The sequence below is a fragment of the Mus musculus genome, chromosome 3 (assembly GCF_000001635.26).
Source record: "Mus musculus strain C57BL/6J chromosome 3, GRCm38.p6 C57BL/6J".
NCBI classification, from domain to species: Eukaryota; Metazoa; Chordata; class Mammalia; order Rodentia; family Muridae; genus Mus; species Mus musculus.
This window is the reverse complement of record NC_000069.6, coordinates 124,497,920-124,516,350: the sequence shown is the minus strand read 5'-3', so window position 1 is coordinate 124,516,350 and position 18,431 is coordinate 124,497,920. Positions and strand designations below refer to the sequence as shown.

Sequence of the window (18,431 nt, the reverse complement as noted above, 5' to 3'; positions counted from 1 at the left end):
GTCCCTCAGCAGATGGATGGATACAGAAAATATAGTACATTTACACATTAGACTACCACTCAGCTATTAAAAACAATGAATTTATGAAGTTTTTATACAAATGGATGGAACTAGAAAATATCATCCTGAGTGAGGTAACCCAATCACAAAAGAACACACATGGTATGCACTCACTGGTAAGTGGATATTAGCCTAGAAGTTCAGAATACCCAAGATACAATTTGTAGTAGATACTAGTCCAAAAGCTCCAAATAACCAGGATACAATTCACAAACCACATGAAGCTCAATAAGAAGACCTAAGTGTGGTTGCTTCAGTCCTTCTTAGAAGAACAATATACTCACAGGAGCAAATGTAGAGATAAAGTGTAGAGCAGAGGCTAAAGGAAAGGTCATACAGAGGTAGAGACTGTCCCACCTGGGGATTCATCCCATATACAATTACCAAACCCAGACACTATTGTGGATGCCAAGAAGTGCATGCTGAAAGGAGCCTGATATAGCTAAATCCTGTGAGGCCCTGCCAGAGCCTTACAAATACAGAGGCAGATGTTAGCAGCCAACAATTGGACTGAGCTCAGGGTTCCTAATAGAGGAGTAAGGGAAGGGACTGAAGGAGTTGAAGGGGTTTGCAACCCCATAGGTAGAACAATATCAACCAAATAGACCCCACAGAACTCCCAGGGACTAAGCCATCAACAAAGGAGTACACATGGCTCCAGCTGCATTTGTAGAAGAGGACGGCCTTGTCATGCATCAAAGGAAGGAGAGGTCCTTGGTCTTATGAAGGCTTGATAGAAGCCCCAGTATAGGGTTGGGAGGTGGGAGTGTGTGAGTGCGTGGAGGAACACCCTCATAGAAGCAGGGGGAGGGAAGATGTGATAGGGTGTTTCCGGGAGGGAGGGAAACTGGGAGAGGGATAACATTTGAAATGTAGATAAAGAAAATATCCAATGAAGTAAAATTCTAAGAAAGGAAGGAGGAGGACGAGGCGGGGAGCCCAGTATGGATACTTTGGTCCTTCTTAGAAGGATCAAAGCACCCATGGGAGAAGATACAAAGTTTGGAGCAGAAACTGAAGGAAAGGCCATCCAGTGACTGTCCCACCTGTTGATCCATACCATATACAGATACCACAACCAGACACTATTGTGCTTACTGACAGGGGCCTGATATAGCTGTCTCCTGAGAGGCTCAACCAGTGCCTGATAAATACAGAAGTGGATGCACACAGCCATCCATTGGACTGAGCACAGGGTCCCCATTGGAGGAGCTAGAGAAAGTACCCAAGGAGCTGAAAGGGTTTGCAGCCCCATAGGAGGAAGAACAATACAAACCAACCAGTACCCCTAGAACTCCTAGGGACTAAACCACCAATCAAGAGTACACAAGGAGGGACAAGAAAGGCCGCATAAGAAGCAGAGGGTAGTCTCATGGGAAATCAATGAGAGGAGAGACCCTTGGTCTTGTGAAGGTTCTATGCCCCAGTATAGGAGAAATTCAGGGCCAGTAAGCAGGAGTGGGTGAGTTAGAGCAGGGGGAGGGGAGATGGGATAGGAGGCTTTTCAGAGGGGAAATGAGGAAAGGGGATAAAATTTGAATTGTAAATGAAGAAAAATAAAACAAAAAATAAAAACCATCATGTCAATAATCAGATCAGGGGTCAACTTTGCTCGTACTTTGTCAAGCAGCTATGCTGGCTTCATGACTCTCACTATTCCCCTAGAAAATGGCTGTACCAAGGAACCACACAAGTATCTAAGACATGTATTAAGGCATTAGAAGTGGAGGGGCATAATGAAGTTTATCCAAAGATTTAAAAAATAGTGAATGTGATAAAGAAAATAAATGTGTTGAAGAAAGACAATTTGTTGCAGGGTAGAAAGGAAGGAAAAGCCAAGGACTTAGGTATTTTGTACGAAATTTTATTGTTTTAGGGATTCTTTTTCTTTTTCTTTTTTCATTAGATATTTTCTTCATTTACATTTCAAATGCTATCCTGAAAGTCCCCTATACCCTCCCCCCTGCCCTGCTCCCCAACCCACCCACTCCTGCTTCATGGCCCTGCCATTCCCCTGTACTGTGGGCATATAATCTTCGCAAGACCAAAGGATTCTTTATTTTGGTTATCTTTTCCTGCGAATGTAATCCACAGAAGCAACAGGGGTAAATGCATATTCTGCCATTGTATTTTCAGGTCCTTTTAAACATATGGTTGTGTTTATTGATTGATTCATCTCATCCTTGGGGGGGGGCACCATCAGCCCAGATGAGGTGGCTTAATTCAAACTGCATATTTACATATACAATAGACTTATGTGTATTGTAGGGGTATTTTCTGGAAAGTAGTTAATTGTACAAATCATTGTGGCTTTCTTAGACATTCTTATTTTATCTATTGTCTGTATTCTTCTATATTTATCTCCCACCACCTTCCTTAAAACATCTCTACTTTCCTAATCAAGTCACTTGTACCCTGCTACTCCACTGTACCCCACATTCCATCATCTGTATTTATGTCCTGTGATAGTTTGTATATGCATGGCCTAGGGAGTGACACTATTAGGAGGTATGGCCCTGTTGGAGTAAGTATATCAATGTGGGTATGGACTTTTAGACCCTCATTCTAGCTGCCTGGAAGCCAGAATTTTGCTAGCAGCCTTCAGATGAAGATGTAGAACTCTCAGCTCCTCCTGTACCATGCCTGTCTGGACACTGCCATGCTCCTACCTTGATGACAGTGGTCTGAACCTCTGAGCCTATGAGCCAGCCCCAGTTGAACATTGTTCTTATAAGAGTTGCCTTGATCATGGTGTCTGTTCACAGCAGTAAAACCCTAGCTAACTAAAACATGTCACTTGCCTTCCCTATAGAGTCCAACCTTTCCATTTTGCTGATCATATTACTGGTATTGTTAGTCTTGTCTTTATAGGTCCCCAATTCTTCTATCCTTACCTCTGTCCTCAAGTTCTCTTTCTGTACAGGTTTATAATCTCGCATTGAATGTTCAGTTCCTGAAACAATATCTTTGTTTATTAATTGATTCTTTTCATCCCTACCTCAACCCCAGAACCATTTCTGTACTGCTTAAATAGTTGCTTACTTCGATAGTTCAGATTTAGTCTCTCATATCTTATAATGTCTTTACCTCTTTGGCCTATTTGAAAGCAGGGCATGAAATCACCCAGTAGGTGGAACTATGACTGACATATGTTATTTATGTTTTATTTCATTTAGTAATTTATTGATATAAAAAGGAGAGAAAAGGAAAAGAGAAGGAAGTGGATGAGAAGACAGGAGATCAAAGGTGCAGAAGATGAGAGAGCAGAGAAGTTGTCTTTAGCACGACTGGTTAAGTTGGCCCAGAGAAAAGTAATGGAATGAATGCTTGACTTGGTGGGCATTTGTTCTGAGGCAGATGTTCATTATCTCTTCTTTGGCCCTATTCTCATTTCTTTACATCATCTACTGTAAGTTTCTTTGCTGAATGTATTGTCTCTTTACACGCTATCATTAAAATAGTTGTACAAAATACTATCTATGAGAAATAAATTTGTGTAATAAATGTAAATGGTTCCCCATAGAAGTACATAGCTAAAATAGAATTTTTACAGGTTCCCTATGTTTTTTTGTCAAAACACTACATAATTATTAAGAAATATTGTGCATAGCCATAACTATATGATAAGACATATTTCTCTGACTTAGAGTAAGTCTACAGAATAATTTTACAGAATATGATATTTTATTCTATATTAAATAGTAATATTAAAATTATTGATACAGATGATTGTTTTCTTTCACTTTTTTTGAGGGGACAAATTCTCATTATCTGAAGGAACCCCTAAACTCTCAGTGTAGCAAAAATGATCCTCATGCCGCTACATCCAAAACCCTGGTATGAAGGATGTTTCACCATACCCGGATTTATAAGGTGCTGGAGATCAAACCTCCTGCACACAACTCATAGAGCCAGGTCTCAGCTCTTCATCTGGTATGTTTTAAATGATGTATATCTGAATATACCTCAATGGAATAAAGGCTATGCATGATAATACTAAATTCTAAGTCATGTTAAATTGGGAAAACTAAAAAAAACAAAGCACGATATCTGCATTCATTACTTATTTAATATACAGCTAGAAGTTTTACCACAGCTTCCAGTCTGAAGAAGAGAAAAAGAAAAGGAAAAATCACCTAAATGGAAAAGAAGTAGACTAATGCACCTTTGTAGATAATATGATTAATTCAATAAATATCGGAAATGAGATCAATGTACAAACAAGTAGCATTTTCATATATAAATGTTTATCCCCAAAATATAAAGTAATCCCACGTACACTATAAATGTACCTAGGAATGGATTTAGCCAAAGGAAAAAAATTCTCCTTCATTTGAAATTACACAATACTTATCCCCTAGCCGTGAGCTTGCTGGTGGTGTTGTTCTTTTATCAGTCAGGGGCAGAGCAGTTGGCAGTCATTTGATCATCCTAGCTTGGTACCTGTCTTGGTGACCAAAGCTGTCTTATGCCAGGACTCATAAAAGTCACATCAAATCAAATCTGGGCAGCAGAAAGGGAAGAGGAAGACAGAAAAGTGACCTGCAGACCACCATGCCACCCACACATTTGCCCTCCAGCGTACAGCACAGGTGGTCCATAGGCACCTGCTTACTGCCAAGTCAAGCAAAATAGATGGGAGATGTCACCAGGGTCCTCCAGCTGTGTGTCCAGCTAGTGCCAGAGCCATCTCAATGTGCAGGTATGTGATAGTCAAGTGGGAGTGAAAGAGAAGTGGAACAGCTTGAGCACTGTGAAGACAGATGGAACTGGAGACATGAGAAGAGGGGAGTAGCCTGTTGTGAGTGGTCAGCCTGCCACCTAGACCCATGGTGATGCTCTGGTACAAGCTGTCACTGGAGGCAGTGTCTAGGTCTGTGGCTATACAGTAGCAGGGGTCAGGATCGATGTCTATGGCTCATATTCCAACTAGGAAAACCTCTTCAATATGTACGGCTGAGGAAATAATTTATTCAGTTGAGGAAACTGAGTCTAGACATGATCCCTAAGTCAAAATACATACAAAGTGATAATGAGCATGGATGAGATCATAAGGAAGTATATTAAACCTTAAACATACTAATAAGAACATACTAAAGTAGGGCCGGGAGCTCATTAAGGCTCCTTGACACTGGAAATGATTTTCTAATCTATTCTTCAAAACGCAACTCATCAAATCTACAGTTGTGTTTGTATTAAAAGCAAAGACTTTCCAGAACAAAAGGGCCCTCACTGGACATTGGCAAGAGCAGTATGACATATTCATAAATCTATGATTTTTTTTATTTGTCAAGAAGTGAATATGCAGACAATACAAGAAATTCCACAGAAAATTGAACAACACCAAATGACCTTAAGACATGTATTTACTTCATTAAAATTAGTACATAAATGTTCAACAATAAATGAAAAAGTTCACAGCAAAACTAATTACAAACTCAAAGTAAATACAAACTCAAAGTAGCTCTTTACCATAAACACTAAATACAAACTCAAAGTAGCTCTTTACCATAGTTAAAAAGGCTCTTAGAAAACAAAGAAAAACCCACAAAGCAAACATAAAGAATGCATCAAAGTCTGAACTGAAAGAGAGAAAGATTCATATTTTGGTTGAATTGAAAAGAAATACAGAGGCTATGGGAAAAGTTTCATTTGCTTTCCCTGGCCTCGGTGCCTACATGTACTCAGCACTATTTACAGCATTAACACAGTACAGAATCAGCTGGGATGTGAAGCAATATAAAATGGGTGTGATGCGTTAAAAGTGTAGTCAATGAAAACAGGAAACATTTTTTTGGTTTTTCTGTTTCTTTTTTTGTAGAATTTTTTTAATTAGGTATTTTCCTCGTTTACATTTCCAATGCTATCCCAAAAGTCACCCATACCCACCCCCTCAACCCCCTAACCACCCACTCCCCATTTTTGGCCCTGGCATTCCCCTGTACTGGGGCATATAAAGTTTGCAAGTCCAAAGGGCCTCTCTTTCCAGTGATGGCTGACTAGGCCATCTTTTGATACATATGCAGCTAGAGAGAAGAGCTCATGGGTACTGGTTAGTTCATATTGTTGTTCCACATATAGGGTTGCAGTTCCCTTTAGCTCCTTGGGTAATTTCTCTAGCTCCTCCATTGGGGGCCCTGTGATCCATCCAATAGCTGACTATAAGCATCCACTTTTGTGTTTGCTAGGCCCCGGCATAGTCTCACAAGAGACAGCTATATCTGGATCCTTACAGCAAAATCTTGCTAGTGTATGCAATGGTATCAGCGTTTGGAAGCTGATTATGGGATGGATTCCTGGATATGGCAATCACAAGATGGTCGATTCTTTCGTCACAGCTCCAAATTTTGTCTCTGTAACTTCTTCCATGGGTGTTTTGTTCCCATTTCTAGGAAGGGGCAAAGTGTCCATGCTTTGATCTTCGTTCTTCTTAAGGTTCATGCCTTTAGTAAATTGTATCTTATATCTTGGGTATCCTAAGTTTCTGGGCTAATATCCACTTATCAGTGAGTACATATCATGTGAGTTCCTTTGTGATTGGGTTACCTCATTCAGGATGATGCCCTCCAGGTCCATCCATTTGCCTAGGAATTTCATAAATTCATTCTTTTTAATAGCTGAGTAGTACTCCATTGTGTAAATGTACCACATTTTCTGTATCCATTCCTCTGTTGAGGGGCATCTGGGTTCTTTCCAGCTTCTGGCTATTATAAAGAAGGCTGCTATGAACATAGTGGAGCATGTGTCCTTCTTACCGGGTGGGACATCTTCTGGATATATGCCCAGAAGGGGTATTGGAGGATCCTCCGGTAGTACTATGTCCAATTTTCTGAGGAACCGCCAGACTGATTTCCAGAGTGGTTGTACAAGCTTGCAATCCCACCAACAATGGAGGAGTGTTCCTCTTTCTCCACATCCTGGCCATCATCTGCTGTCACCTGAATTTTTGATCTTAGCCATTTTGACTGGTGTGAGGTGGACCCTCAGGATTGTTTTGATTTGCATTTCCCTGATGATTAAGGATGTTGAACATTTTTTCAGGTGCTTCTCTGCCATTCGGTATTCCTCAGGTGAGAATTCTTTGTTCAGCTCTGAGCCTCATTTTTAATGGGGCTATTTGATTTTCTGGAGCCCACTTTCTTGAGTTCTTTATATATATTGGATATTAGTCCCCTATCCGATTTGGGATAGGTAAAGATCCTTTCCCAATCTGTTGGTGGTCTTTTTTTCTTATTAACAGTGTCTTTTGCCTTGCAGAAGCTTTGCAATTTTATGAGGTCCCTTTTATTGATTCTCAGTCTTACAGCACAAGCCATTGCTGTTCTATTCAGGAATTTTTTCCCCTGTACCCATATCTTCAAGGCTTTTCCCTACGTTCTCCTCTATAAGTTTCAGTGTCTCTGGTTTTATGTGAAGTTCCTTAATCCACTTAGATTTGACCTTAGTGCTAGGAGATAGGAATGGATCAATTCTCATTCTTCTATATGATAACCGCCAGTTGTGTCAGCACCATTTGTTGAAAATGCTGTCTTTTTTACATTCGGTGGTTTTAGCATCCTTGTCAAAGATCAAGTGACCATAGGTGTGTGGGTTCATCTCTGGGTCTTCAATTCTGTTCCATTGGTCTACTTGTCTGTCACTATACCAGTACCATGCAGTTTTTTTTGTTTGTTTGTTTGTTTGTTTGTTTTTTTTTATCACAATTGCTCTGTAGTACAGCTTTAGGTCCGGCATGGTGATTCCACCAGAGGTTCTTTTATCCTTGAGAAGAGTTTTTGCTATCCTAGGTTTTTGTTATTCCAGATGAATCTGCTGATTGCCCTTTCTAATTCGTTAAAGAATTGACTTGGAATTTTGATGGGGATTGCATTGAATCTGTAGATTGCTTTTGGAAAGATAGCCATTTTTACTATATTGATCCTGCCAATCCATGAGCATGGGAGATCTTTCCATCTTCTGAGATCTTCTTTAATTTCTTTCTTCAGAAACTTGAAGTTCTTATCATACAGATCTTTCACTTCCTTAGTTAGAGTCACACCAAGGTATTTTATATTATTTGTGACTATTGAGAAGGGTGTTGTTTCCCTAATTTCTTTCTCAGCCTGTTTATCCTTTGTGTACAGAAAAGCCATTGACTTCTTTGAGTTAATTTTATATCCAGCTACTTGATTGAAGCTGTCTATCTGGCTTAGGAGTTCTCTGGTGGAATTTTTAGGGTCACTTATGTATACTATCATATCATCTGCAAAAAGTGATATTTTGACTTCTTCCTTTCCAATTTGTATCCCCTTGATCTCCATTTGTTGTCTAATTGCTCTGGCTAGGACTTCAAGTACAATTTTGAATAGGTAGGGAGATAGTGGACAGCCTTGTCTAGTCCGTGATTTTAGTGGGATTGCTTCCAGCTTCTCTCCATTTACTTTGATGTTGGCTACTGGTTTGCTGTAGATTGCTTTTACCATGTTTAGGTATGGGCCTTGAATTCCTGATGTTTCCAAGACTTTTATCATGAATGGGTGTTGGATTTTGTCAAATGCTTTCTCTGCATCTAACGAGATGATCATGTGGTTTTTCTCTTTGAGTTTGCTTATATACTGGATTATGTTGATGGATTTCCGTATATTGAACAATCCCTGCATCCCTGGGATGAAACCTACTTGGTCAGGATGGATGATTATTTTGATGTGTTCTTGGATTCAGTTAGCAAGAACTTTATTGAGGATTTTTGCATCGATATTCATAAGGGAAATTGGTCTGAAGTTCTCTATCTTTGTTGGGTCTTTTTGTGGTTTATGTATCAGAATAATTGTGGCTTCATAGAATGATTTGGGTAGAGTACCTTCCGTTTCTATTTTGTGGAATAGTTTGTGAAGAACTGGAATTAGATCTTCTTTGAAGGTCTGATAGAACTCTGCACTAACCCATCTGGTCCTGGGCTTTTTTTGGTTGGGAGACTATTAATGACTGCTTCTATTACTTTATGGGATATAGGACTGTTTAGATTATTAACCTGATCTTGATTTAACTTTGGTACCTGGTATCTGTCTAGAAACTTGTCCATTTCATCCAGGTTTTCCAGTTTTGTTGAGTATAGCCTTTTGTAGAAGGATCGGATGGTGTTATGGATTTCTTCAGGATCTGTTGTTATGTTTCCCTTTTCATTTCTGATTTTGTTAATTAGGATGCTTTCCCTGTGTCCTCTAGTGAGTCTGGCTAAGGGTTTATCTATCTTGTTGATTTTCTCAAAGAACCAGCTCCTCAATTGGTTGATTCTTTGAATAGTTCTTCTTGTTTCCACTTGGTTGATTTCACCCCTGAGTTTGATTATTTCCTGCCTTCTACTCCTCTTGGGTGAATTTGCTTCCTTTTGTTCTAGAACTTTTAGGTGTATTGTCAGGCTGCTAATGTGTGCTCTCTCTAGTTCTTTTTAGAGGCACTCAGAGCTATGAGTTTTTCTCTTAGAAATGCTTTCATTGTGTCCCATAAGTTTGGGCATGTTGTGGCTTCATTTTCATTAAACTCCAAAAAGTCCTTAATTTCTTTCTTTATTCCTTCCTTGACCGAGGTATCATTGAGAAGAGTGTTGTTCAGTTTCCACGTGAATGTTGGCTTTATATTATTTATTTTGTTATTGAAGATCAGCCTTAGTCCATGGTGATCTGATAGGATGCATGGGACTATTTCAATATTTTTGTATATGTTGAGTCTTTATTTGACCAATTATGTGGTCAATTTTGGAGAAGGTACTATGAAGTGCTGAGAAGAAGGTATATCCTTTTGTTTTAGGATAAAATGTTCTGTAGATATCTGTTAAGTCCATTTGTTTCATCACTTCTGTTAGTTTCACTGTGTCCCTGTTTAGTTTCTGTTTACATGATCTGTCCATTGGTGAAAGTGGTGTGTTGAAGTCTCCCACTATTATTGTGTGAGGTGCAATGTGGCTTTAAGCTTTACTAAAGTTTCATTAATGAATGTGGCTGCCCTTGTATTTGGAGCATAGATATTCAGAATTGAGAGTTCCTCTTGGGAGATTTTAACTTTGATGAGTATGAAGTGCCCCTCCTTTTCTTTTTTGAGTACTTTGGGTTGGAAGTCGACTTTGTTAGATGTTTGAATGGCTACTTCAGCTTGTTTATTCACACCATTTGCTTGGAAAATTGTTTTCCAGCCTTTTACTCTGATTTAGTGTCTGTCTTTTCCCCTGAGATGTGTTTCCTGTAGGCAGCAAAATGTTGGGTCTTGTTTGTGTAGCCAGAAAGTTAGTCTATATCTTTTTATTAAGGAGTTGAGTCCATTGATATTCAGAGATATTAAGGAAAAGTAATTGTTGCTTCCCGTTATTTTTGTTGTTAAAGTTGGCATTCTGTTCTTGTGGCTGTCTTCTTTTAGGTTTGTTGTAGGATTATCTTCTTGCTTTTTCTAGGGTGTGGTTTCTGTTCTTGTGCTGTTTTTTTTTTTTTCTTCTGTTATTATCCTTTGAAGGTGCTGGATTCGTGGAAAGATAATGTGTGAATTTGGTTTTGTCTTGGAATACTTTGGTTTCTCCATCTATGGTAATTGAGAGTTTGGCTGGGTATAGTAGCCTTGACTGTAATTTGTGTTCTCTTAGTGTCTGTATAACATCTGTCCAGGCTCTTCTGGCTTTCATAATCTCTGAAAAATCTGGTGTAATTCTGATAGGCTTGCCTTTATATGTTACTTGACCTTTTTCCCTTACTGCTTTTAGTATTCTATCTTTATTTAGTGCATTTGTTGTTCTGATTATTATGTGTCGGGAGGAATTTCTTTTCTGGTCCAGTCTATTTGGGGTTCTGTAGGCTTCTTGTATGTTCATGAGCATCTCTTTCTTTATATTTGGGAAGTTTTCTTCTATAATTTTGTTGACGATATTTGCTGGTCCTTTGAGTTGAAAATCTTCATTCTCATCCACTCCTATTATCCATAGGTTTGGTCTTCTCATTGTGTCCTGGATTTCCTGTATTTTTTGAGTTAAGATCGTTTTGCATTTTCCATTTTCTTTGCTTATTGTGCAGATGTTCTCTATGGAATCTTCTGCAAAAAAAAAACTCTCTTCCATCTCTTGTATCCTGTTGCTGATGCTTGCATCTATGGTTCCAGATTTCTTTCCTAGGGTTTCTATCTCCTGTGTTGCCTCACTTTGGGTTTTCTTTATTGTGTCTACTTCCCTTTTTTGGTCTAGTATGGTTTTGGTAATTTCCATCACCTGTTTGGATGTGTTTTCCTGTTTTTCTATAAGGACTTCTACCTGTTTGGTTGTGTTTTCCTGTTTTTCTTTAAGGACTTGTAACTCTTTAGCAGTGTTCTCCTGTATTTCTTTAAGTGAGTTATTAAAGTCCTTCTTGATGTCCTCTACCATCATCATGAGATATGCTTTTAAATACAGGTCTAGCTTTTCGGGTGTGTTGGGGTGCCCTGGACTGGGCGAAGTGGGCGTTCTGGGTTCTGATGATGGTGAGTGGTCCTGGTTTCTCTTAGTAAGATTCTTACTTTTACCTTTCGCCATCTGGTAATCTCTGATGTTAGTTGTTATAATTGTCTCTGTTTAGAGATTGTTCCTCTGGTGATTTTGTTACCCTCTATCTGCAGACCTGGGAGACTAGCTCTCTCCTCTGTGTTTCAGTGGTCAGAGCAGTCTCTGCAGGCAAGCTCTCCTCTTTCAGGGAAGGTGCACAGTTATCTGGCGTTTGGACCTCCTCCTGGCCGAAGATGAAGGCCCAAATCAGGATCTTTCCAAGAAGCTGTGTTGCTTTGGCCTGTCACAGAAGCCATTGTTTCAGTAGTCCATACTCTCACCTATGTAGACTACTTTCCGTGGAGTCCTGAAACCAAGATGGTTCCCGCGGATCCTGAGGCAAAGGCCTCCCAGGCTGGGTGGACACCTGTCCTCTGGCCAGGAAGGTGGCTGGATGTCTGGAGCCCAAAAACGGCGCTGCCCCAGAAGCTTTGTGACTCTCGCCTGTCCCAGAAGCTGCTAACCTCTGTAGTCCACACTCTCACCTGCAGACTGCCTACCGCGGAGTCCTTGAACAAAGGTGGCTCCCTTGGAACCTGAGGCAGAAGCCTCCCAGGCCTTGCGGACACCTGTCTTCTGGCCCTGAAGGTGGCTTGTTGTCTGGACTAGAATTTTTAATTAGGTATTTTCTTCATTTACATTTAAAATGCTATCCCAAAAGTATCCCATACCCTCCCCCGCCACTCCCCTAACCCACCCACTCCCACTTCTTGGTCCTGGCATTCCCCTGTACTGAGGCATATAAAGTTTGCATGACCAATGGGCCTCTCTTTCCACTGATGGCCGACTAGGCCATTTTCTGATTCATATGCAGCTAGAGACACGAGCTTCTGGGGGTACTGATTAGTTCATATTTTTGTTCCACCTATAGGGTTGCAGACCCCTTTAGCTCCTTGGGTACTTTCTCTAGCTCCTCCATTGGGGGCCCTGTGATCCATCCAATAGCTGACTGTGAGCATCCACTTCTGTGTTTGCCAGGCCCTGGCATAGTCTCACAAGAGACAGCTATATCTGGGTCCTTTCAGCAAAATCTTGCTAGTGTATGCAATGGTGTCAGCATTTGGAAGATGATTATGGGATGGATCCCTGGATATGGCAGTCTCTAGTTGGTCCATCCTTTCGTCACAGCTCCAAACTTTGTCTCTGTAACTCGTTCTATGGGTATTTTGTTCCCAATTCTAAGAAGAGGCAAAGTGTCCACACTTTGGTCTTTGTCCGTCTTGAGTTTCATGTGTTTAGCAAATTGTATCTTATATCTTGGGTATCCTAAGTTTCTGGGCTAATATCCACTTATCAGTGGATATTAAGATCACGTTTAAAGTATATTTGTATATATATATATATATATATATATATATATATATATATATATATAGCTTTGTAAGGGAGTGGTGCACTAGAGCAAAGGTCATCATATGCATATATGGAAATTCCTTAAACAAACATTACTTTGAACAATTAGTATAATTACCAAAAATATGACCAAACATGCTTAAACAAATTGTAAAAGTAAAATGATACTCAATATAAATTTAAGACAAGGGAAATATGAGTCCCATAAGTACAGTATGTAAGGTGCTTAGCTTCTATAACAAACCCCAACTTAACAGGATCTGCCTGCATAGCCATCAGTTGGGTCTCTCTCCAGGAGGTCAGCCTTGGGCACCATGTTCCAGAGATTACAGCACAGGAACAATGAGGTCAAGCAACAACCAACTGCACTCATGACCTATGAGGTATGTCATGTTAGTCAAAACAAGGCCCCAGAGCTTCCCTCTCACAGTAATAAATGAAACCTACATATAATGTGTAGGTTAGAAAACTCAAGAATTAAATTGCAGATTGAATTTTAAAAGTCTAAAACTAATTCATAAACACTTAACTATTAAACATAGTGTTTCATCTTTGGGTCTTCTCGTGTCTGAGTAGGCTTTTAATTTTACTAATATTTTTCTTTTGAGAAGGAAGGGAAGATGATTATAAATATTTATAACAACCATGGCACTTTCAGGCACAGCTAAAGTTTGTTTAGATTGTTTATTTATGAAAATATTTTTCTTTCATGCTCAATATGGTTACTTTTCTCACATTTCAAATATGAATTTTCTTTCTCTTATTATAGAATATTGGAATTCGTTATAAATCCTGGACTTATACCTTGGAATTTAATGTCATCATACATACAAAAGAATACACACATAATACATGCCATCAGAATTTACAAGCCCAGCAGCCATTCTAACCATTTTCTTTCAGAAATAGGAGGAATTGGCAGAGCAGAAAAGTACATTTCAGTCTTATCATATTAAATAATCATTATAGTAGGTTCTGGACAAGGGAAGCAGATTTATATCTTGAAATTAAATTACTTTGAATTGATTTTATTGGATTTTTTTGAGAGCTGATCTAGATTTCTGACAAAACAGCTACTAACTAACCCAGTACAGATTTTATTTACTTTTAGTAACATATTGAGTGTATTTACATAAAATATACTTTAGAAATGCAATATAGAAATATTTTTAAATATAAATATTTCTTTAAAAGTTACTTAAGCTTATAGAAGTCAGATTGTTTATTCATTTATTTTAACTTTATTCGATCTTTGTGAATTTGACATCACCCCAATTCCACTCATGTTCCACTCCCCGTGTACCAGTCCTCCACCCTTGCAACTTCCCCTCCAATAGAGGGAAAGTCTCACTGTGGAAGCTGTAGTGTGTCACAGTGTCTCCCACAGTTTTCACTTTCATTAGCACTTCTTTGCTTGAGAATGTTCATTGCAACAACTCGTTGATCTAGGATCTCTCGTTTCTGCTACTCTACCAATACTGGAGCATCACTGGGACTCCTCTCGGATGTCCTCTTGTTGCTCTGTGTCATGGAGATCCTACAGCTTTGGATCTATAGGATCAGTCTTCTTCATGCACTCCAGCAGTTCATGGGTGGAGTAAATATTGGGGTAGGCTAGACTGGTGGTTGTCTCAGGGTAACTTCTTGTTTGGGCCCCCTGGAGTGGACTGGTGAACATCTCAGGCTCCCTTTCTTTCAGGAAATGTTAGGCTGCTCATCATTCAGATGCTCACAGATCAGAACACTGAGGGTAGACAGCCTCTCTCCACTCTGCCACCTACTGACTCATGTGTGACACAGCAGCCACACCTGAAACACCTCCATGGATAGGTCAGATCATTTATTTTTAAAATGGAGAATTCCGTATGTGCATACTAATGCATAGATTCACAATTGCATACATAAATTTTAAAATGACACTGTTTCAATGGAATATACATTGAAAGGAGCAAAAACAAGTGCTACTATTGTTTGTTTGTTCCTTTGCTTGTTTTTGACACAGGTGAACTCTTAAGGTTCTGATAGGAAAATGAAAATATTTGTCCAGATGGAATGAATATGAATATACATTGGGATTTTGGTTTTCAAATAGATGAAAAGCCTGAACCTTTCTACTGCAATGGTAACCTTTTCTTCATCTTTTATGAAAAAGAAGTTGTCACACAAATATGTCTAGGACCACAACATATTCAGAATAATACAGGATATTTTAGAAGTGATGGATGTTTCAAGCAAGTGACTTCTGACGTTGCCCAGAGTGTTTGTTGCAGGGGGATCAGAGTAGATGAAGGAAAATTGACAAGAACAGAAAAGATGCTGTAAACAGCCGATTTGTGAAATCAAATAAAATTCTAAATTTCTGAAAGTGGCTTCTAGCAGGATAGGTTGATGTTCTGACAAGTAGTTTTCACGTGATGCTCAGAAGCTGGGATTGTGAATGCCCATCCCCCATGGTCCTCTAGATCATGACACTGGTGTCTAGTGTTAGGGGGTCAAGAGATCCCTATGACTACAGAGAAAGGAAGGAAAATGTTGTCTTATTAGTGATGGTGAAACCCTAGAGTTCATGGCATCAAACTTAATCAGACACGGGTTCTAGAGTTTAGCTCTATATGTATGCCCTTGGACTAGCATGCTCTGAGCCGTGAGTTCTATTCCCAGCACTGCATGTAACCAGACATGGTTTGCTGGCACAGTCACTAATCCTAGCACTGCATAGGTGAAAGCAGCAGATTAGAGGCCCCTTCAAGGTTGGTACCTATATTTCCTTAGGTGTAGGTGTAGCTAATGCTACTGATTTGAGTACATACCAGTTCAAAAGAGCATATGTATAAGATATCACATCCACATGATAAATAAATCATTGAAATAATATGGAAGGCATTTTGGCAAAAAAGTTAGGTGTTTTATTTAATATTGTATAAACTGGGGTGTAGTGACTTTGGTGTCAATCATAATAGATAATTTGTCCTGGAGTGGTAGACTTTCACTCAGTGGTGTGTAAGGTTGTTGGCTTTACTTTGATAAACTATCTAACATGTTAGCAAGCTCCAGTTGACCTGAGTGCCACAGTCAGAATATGATACCCTTCCTAAACCCCACTTTCATTTCATTAATATGAAAGTGTCAATTTTGCTTTCAAAATATGCATTTTCACGAGTATGTTTGTATGTGTGTATGTGTATGTGTGAGACAGATGGGGGGGGTGAGACACAGTAAGTATATCTGCACATGTTTGTGGAGGTCAGATGACAACATAAGGAGTCGATTCTCTCCTTACACATGTGAGTGACAGAGATTCAACTACAGTCATCAGTCCTGGAAAAAAACCTTCTTGACTCGTGGAGCCATCTTTCTTGTCATGGAAGGTATAATTTATAGACGTAATCAGTAACAGGATATTTTTGTTTCTTGACAGATTAAGGGCAACTTCATTCTCTATCATATGATAAGGAACATAAAGTAAATGTAAATTCAATACCATCATATCAGAAGTCAAAAATGACACGGTTAAGTCACTATGATTATTAGTAATTGCAGGAATCACATCTACTCTTTATAAGAAAGCCTGATATGCTTGGGGTTTCCACGCCCTTTAACCAGAAAGGAAGAAACTACAAAATGACTACTCTAATGATAGGACATTGCTAGCTACAGCAGGTGGCCTCTTCAGGTTCCATATCCTTAATTGCTGTGAGTCACAGCTAAGGTCACCTGCATCTATTCTCTGGTGCCTCCCTTACCCCAGGTCTTTGTCTTATCCTGGAGATGCCCCTTCACCTTCCCACCCCTGTCAACTGCATATTGCCATTCATTTTCATGGCCCTCTGGCCATCCCTTCTATCTCTCCCCCGCACTTGTTCCTGAACCTTCCCATTTCCCTCTCTATTCCTTCCATGCCCAGGTCCCTTCCTCCATCTTCCTCTTATGACTATTATATTTCCCCTCCTAAGTGAGATTCAAGCATCCTCGTTCATGTCTTCCTTCTTGTTTAGCTTCTTTGGGTCTGTGGAGTGTAGCACAGCTATCCTGTATTTTATGGCTAATATCCACTTACAAGTGAGAACATACCATGCATGTCCTTTTGGGACTGGATTACCTCAATCAGGATGATGTTCTCAAGTTCTATCCATTTGCCTCCAAAATTCATGATGTCTTTCTTTTTAATAGCTGAATATTTTTTCATTGTGTAGATTTTCTTTACCCATTCTTCAACTGAGGGACATCTAGGTTGTTCCAGCGTCTGGCTATTACAAATAAATCTGTTATGAACATAGTTGAGCAAGTGTCTTTGTGGGATGTTGGAGCATCTTTTGTGTACCTGCCCATGAGTGGTATACCTGGGTTTTCAGGTAGAACTATTCCAAGTTTTCTGTGAAAATACCAAATTCATTTCCAAAGTGTTGTATAAGTTTGCACTCCCACCAGCAATGGAGGAGTGGTCCCCTTGCTCCACATTTTCACTAGCGTGTGCTAACTCTTGAGGTTTTTATCTTAACCATTCTGAAGAATGTAAGGTAGAACCTCAGAGTTGTTTTGAGTACCATTTCCCTGATGACTAAGGATGTTGAACATTCCTTTAAGTGCTTCCTGGCCATTCAAGATTCATCTGTTGAGAATTCTCTGTTTAACGCTGTAGCCATTTTTAATTGGTCTCTGAATTATTGATATTTAACTTTTTGGGTTCGTTATAAATTTTGTCCAATGTATGGTCGGTGATGATCTTTTCTCGATAATGCAGGGATGTTAGATGGAGCAGAGACCAAGGGAATGGCCAAGCAATAACTGGCCCAACTTGAGATCCATCCTATGGACAAGCACCAATCCCAGACAGTATAAATAATACTCTGTTATGTTTGCAGAAAAGAGTCCATCATGCCTGTCCTCTGAGAGCCTTCACCCTGCTTCTGACTCAGGCAGGAGCAGACAACCACTGCCAAACAGTAGATGGAACTTGGAGCTTCTTATGGAAGAATGGGGGTGGAGGGAGGATTGTGGGTCCCAAAGGGGATAGGAACTCCACAGGAATGCCAACAGAGTCAACTAACCTGGACTCTTGGAGCTATCAGTCTGAACCACCAACCAAAGAACATACACTAGGCCTCCCTACACATATGTAGTAGATGTTCAACTTGGTCTCTGTATGGGGTGGGTCCCAGACAACTGGAGCAGGCAGGGAGCTGTCCCAAAAGTGTTGCCTGTATGTGGGATATGTTCTTCTAGCTAGGCTGCCTTGTCTGACCTCTAAGAGACTTGATGTTCCAGGATGGTCCCTTGATAACCCTGGCAGGGTCACCTGCTCAGAAATGAAGCAGAGGGGGGTGGGAGTGCAAGGATTCTGGGAGGGGGCGAGTGAGAAGGATGTAAAGTAAATAAGTAATAAATAAATAAATAAACAAATAAATAAACAAACAAACAAAAAGTGGCACATGTCCCAAGATCAGCAGCTAAGGATATAGATACAGCGGTGTCACAGTGTGCCTCA

General features: G+C 39.8%; 1 non-coding gene across 1 annotated transcript; it reads right to left on the bottom strand.

Moving 5' to 3' along the window:
• Positions 1-14,647: 14,647 nt before the first annotated feature.
• Gm22900 lies at positions 14,648-14,777 on the bottom strand. Its single transcript, XR_003954798.1, has one exon. It is a non-coding gene; the product is annotated as a small nucleolar RNA SNORA17 (small nucleolar RNA).
• Between the last annotated feature and the right edge of the window lie 3,654 nt (positions 14,778-18,431).